General features: G+C 38.9%; 1 long non-coding RNA gene across 1 annotated transcript; it reads right to left on the bottom strand.

Annotated features, from left to right (window-relative positions):
• Positions 1 to 245: 245 nt before the first annotated feature.
• LOC136851141 (uncharacterized) lies at positions 246 to 1694 on the bottom strand. The gene is made up of 3 exons (XR_010856783.1): positions 1552 to 1694; positions 685 to 871; positions 246 to 386 (listed from the first exon to the last, which is right to left on the bottom strand). It is a non-coding gene; the product is annotated as an uncharacterized lncRNA (long non-coding RNA).
• Positions 1695 to 5346: the final 3652 nt, after the last annotated feature.

The following is a 5346-nucleotide window of genomic DNA, read 5'->3' as shown; positions in this document are numbered from 1 at the left end:
AAACTTCATGCTTGTAGTAAAAAATGCACAATTCATCCCAAAATTGTCATGAAGCCGCTCGACTACAAGCATTTGTCACTAGCATAGGCTACTATTTGCTACTTTCATACTACTTGTACTTGCAGGACGTGTTTCGTCTGCTGTAATTATATCACTTGCTACTTACATATGCATAGCTAATCACAATTTTTCTGGGATACTAGTTCTGAGTTATTTGCGATTTAAGTGCTTCTTACTTACATGGCAGGCGGTCTCCCCACTGAAAAGATGGCCAGCACAAATCGTGTTGGGAGTGACACCGCCTAACAAGGCGACAAGTGCTTGACAAGCCTCGTTGGTCATCGTCTTGACGTTGGCAAAGCGCAAGACTTTCGAAGGGCCGCCAACTGTTGGAAACATGGATTCGGTTCTGTTTATTATGCTGTAACTAATTCTTGTTCTAGTTCATTTGAATGCCGTATATTGGTTTATAATTTTTTATTTCCCTTGAATTTAGTTACTATTTCTGGTAATGTGATAAAATTCTATCCAATACACAGGATTTCTATAATTTTTCCTTCAAGGAAAGGAATTGTTGAGACAGAGAAACTTTGGATTATAGATGATTAAATTACAAAACTGTTATCTTTCTAAACTGTCTTTCTGTTTCTTTCCCCCTAACATTGTATATTTATTTATGCTTACACTTATCCTCTGTGGCTCCCCACCCAACAACCAAAGCATTCGCCTTAGGATAACCGAGATGCGGCCTAGGAAGACACACTGGGGCCACGGAATTGTCTTCTGGGAAATCGAGAGATTCGTCCAGTTCCACGAGACCGATATCATGTTGTAGAGGTTTTCTTGAGGAAAAGCCTTCATGCCACACTATCTGAGAAGGAAATTAGGAAAAATGGATGAAAAAATAATTAATGGACGAAAAACTGTAAACATAATAATGTTCAAACATTTTCTGACCCACAAAAGCGGAAGAAAATAATTAAACGCAAATTACTGACTTTACTGTCTTGGAGAGGAAAGTCATGAACACATTTACACATTGCAGAACTATTAAATCGAGCGTAGTTATACTATCTGTCAACAGAGAACGTACCGAAAATAATAATGAGGATAAAATATTTTAAATAAGGTAAACTGGATATACTATTTGAAAGGTCACAACAGCAAAAATTAGCCATACCAGAGGATGCAGTATTCAAAATAAATTATGACAAAGGAAAAAGACAAGAAAGAATTGAAGAAATGAGAAAAAATACAAATAATACAAAAGCGTGCTGCCATAGAGGGAAAAATAAATAAAAAGAAGAAAACCTCAGTATTACCAAAGAAAGCAAAATAAATATACCTTAAGAAAACAAAGAATGTAAAAGGACAGTAAAGGGATAAGGAATTTTGTGAACCTACTACAGCACAATAAGAGGAACATTTACAAAAAGAAGCTGTACTTCTTCTGAAGCAAGGAACTTGTGGCAACAACGCTAATGGACGAACACGGATATTAGAAGCCCAGCGACAGTCGCAAGTGGACTTTGGAAAAACATAAATATTTACGTATTTTGCTTTTATTCTTCGAGTGATGTTCGTCTCCTCTGACGTCGACCAGTCGTGCTCTCCTATGACAACTTCTAGGTTCTCAGGGCGGACACTGTAAGGCAATTAATGATGGTCACACAAAATGACAACATTCGTTTATACTGAATAATGCTTGAATACAGATGGCACTTAAGTAACTTGCCCAAAAAAAATCTGCATTCTTGCTGGTGGCCTAATAAGGCCAATTCTGTTTAGAACAGACAATCGAACATCCTGAACATGAAGAAGGCCCATATGCATCTTGTGTTAAAAGTGCTGCTAGCTTTTACATTTTGAAGTAAATGACAGCACGTGTTATATTTCTTTTAGGAATGGAATTCAACTGTTATGAAGTTCGGCAGTATATGATATGAAATATGGTTGTGAGAATTCTGTATCAAAATGAGCATGATCAGACGCCAACAGAAATTACTACTCCTCCCCCTTTCATTTCCCTTGTAAATTTCTACTACTATGTAGTAGAAATTTACATTTCTGGTACATTTATAAACACTTCCACATGTCACTGGGATTATAATCATATATACAAGCACACACACAAACTGTATATATATATATATATATATATATATATATATATATATATATATATATATATATATATATATATATATATTATATATGTGTGTGTGTGTGTGTCGTCACCTATTAAGGCGTTTAGACTTTACCTACCTTGAAGATGCAAAAATCTTGGTAGCTCTGTCCTGCATCCCACCTTGCTGAGCGTCACATCTTTCCCAATCTTACACACACTCACTTCTCTCGTGCTCTCACGAATTCTAAGAAAATCTTCATCTAAACTGATGTGTATAAATCAAACCCCAGAATATCAAAAATAGACATTTATTAATAAGCCCAACAATTTATCAATGTAAAATGAAAATAAGCACGTTAGTTATGGAAACCCCATCAAAATGTAACCCTCAAAAAGCAAAAATCTCACAGTCACCAAAAGAACATAATAAGCGGGAACTAATTCCCATTCCCCCATCAATTTCTCCTGAAAGTTCCATAATAACACCAAGTCTCTTTCTAAGTAATTTTAAGTCATTGTCTTTAGTTCCTATTATGTGCCAAGATTGATTTATGGCTATCCATCCACTTCATCACCATTTTCCACTTTGGTTATATTACACACATATCCGTGCAGATGCGTGTCCCACCCCAATTCCCATGGTTCCATTGAAACATTCTGTACAAAGGAGAAGGAACCATCTCTGTTAAAAGAAATTGAATATCACCCAGATACCAACACACAGCACCACATGAGATGAATGTTGAATAATGGTACAAGAATAATCACCAAAAACAGATCTGTAAAAATTAATAATTTTTCTAAGTCTTCTACTCACTTTCAGCGAATGGAATCATGGGAATTCCAATTCCCAGTGTGTCCAACACGTCCTTTTAGACTGGGGTGTCACACAAGAGTGAGCAATGCTTTCGAAACCTATTTGCACTGAGTGTTTCATAACACACCCAAAATCAATTAGAACTGGACCAAAGGTTCCATGGAAACCATGTTTGGACCGCGTTACTGTCTCCACAGGAGCTCTCGGACAATGTTTAGGTCTGTGACCGATCGATCAGTTGCTGACTCCCACAGGTGACTGTATCGCTGGGCACTGAATTAACAAACACATATACTCATTTGCCTTGCAAGGCTTGTTAAACACTGCAAGAGACCGTGTGTCATGAGCATGTACACCAATTCCTGTACACATGCTCACACACGCACTAAAATATATATATATATATGTATATATATATATATATATATATATATATATATATATATATATATATATATATATATATATATATATATATTAGCAGATCTGGGGAGATTTCACTACAAGAGGCCCTGAATATTGTGTTGTAATTCTGTTAGGTGAAGCAATGTGAACCAAAAAATGTGCAATGTCTTCGGCAGTATATGGATATTTAGAGGAAAGCAGAAGGTACGTCGGAGCGATAGGTAGGTGCCAGGCAGCCATTTGCTGACTCCAGAGCATATCCTCTTACTCTTCGGTCGATGCACAAATTCTCATAACGATGGCAGTGTACAGTACTGAACAACCAACAAGTTTCATGGTGCGAATCTGTTGGGTCACCAGTTCGTTTAGACAATGTCGGGTGAATTTGGGAAGAAATATCTGCGTCCAAAATGTTGGAGGACACCATGGCAGACATGCAACATTGCCTGCAGACATCACCTACAAACCTCTGAGATACTAGCACAGGACAGTGCAGATCGTATTCAACATGTCAATGAGCTGCAAAAAGGGCAAAATTGCATGCATATCATGCCACTGGTTCAGGAGCTCCAAGTTACTGACAAGGAGAAAAGAATCACATATTATCACTGGTTCCTGGTTCCAGGCATTTGTGACCGACAACCAACAAATGTTGTATATCACATGGCTCTTGGATGAGGAATGGTTCCATTTGTCAGGATACATTAACTCTCAAAACACTCACCAACAACAACCACTCCATGATAAAAAAGTTGGTGTGTGGCCGTGATTTCTCGCTTATATCATAAGCCCCATTTTCTTTAACGTTGAACACCAATGTACATGGACATTTTCAACAGTTCGTGTGAATCAACTGGATAATCATGAGTTAATGAAGGTTACTTCCAGCAAGATGGGTAACGTGTCACACATCAGCAAGGAGCATGGCATCGTAACAAGCCTCGCACTATGGAAGATTTAAGAAAGCAAAACATCGAACCTGACATTGCTGCTATCCCCATACATCCCCGGTGTTTGCCCAGATGTTTAGGAACATGGAACGCAGCATCCAAATGTGTCTGGCAGAAAATGGTAATCACTTCCAGCACTGCATGTGATGCAATTGACTACAGTACATATATGTCAAGGTACATAACACATGTTTTTGGTTCAAATGCTTCAGCCTAGCAGGAATTACAACACAACATTCACGGCCTCTTTCAAGTGTCAATGAGCTGTAAAAAGGGCAACATCGCATGCTTATTGTGTCACTAGTTCAGGAGCTCAAAGAGACTAATAAGGAGAAAAGAATCACATACTGTCACTGGTTCCAAGCATTTGTGACCAAATGCATGTATATGTACATACATACACACACACACACACACACATATATAGATATATATATATATATATATATATATATATATATATATATATATATATATATATTGTAAGAAGTAGCGCCAAAATACGCTAGGAAACTGTTCTCCTTTTCCTGCTTTGAGTTGGTTTGAACCTTTGAAGGAGTCAGAGGGTATAGGGGCTCAGAGAGGAGATATAATAGTTTGGGGACAGTAATCTGGCTTTGCACTGTTTTCTTTGGTACAGGAAGAAAATCGTTTTCTATGATATAGTCGTGTCGTCGACCTGGGTCCAGGACATCGCCCCCTACCCCTGTCCAGAAGCAATAAAGGTCAGGAGCCAGGACAGCTCTCACTGCCAGCGGTCGCTAGTTTAAGCCAAACGATCACGCCTCGACGAGCCGTTTACCCCTGCCCTCCTCTTCCGCTACTTGCCGCGTGGATCCCATCGCCGCCTGTGTGCCCGTGTTCCATTCCACGTGGCCTTAGAAGACTACGAGAAGTTGCAGTCTTCAAACGCGAGCTGACATTAAACGGCAACCTTTTCATCATCCCAAAGGGCGCCCTTGCACCGCCCCAATCTACGACTTGAAGAAATGCTGGAGAGGAGGCGTACCATTTGTCCACGCTCCACACGTGGTTCTCGGCAGAAG

This window comes from Macrobrachium rosenbergii, chromosome 23 (genome assembly GCF_040412425.1).
Source record: "Macrobrachium rosenbergii isolate ZJJX-2024 chromosome 23, ASM4041242v1, whole genome shotgun sequence".
NCBI classification, from domain to species: Eukaryota; Metazoa; Arthropoda; class Malacostraca; order Decapoda; family Palaemonidae; genus Macrobrachium; species Macrobrachium rosenbergii.
This window is presented reverse-complemented; position numbering and strand designations above follow the sequence as displayed.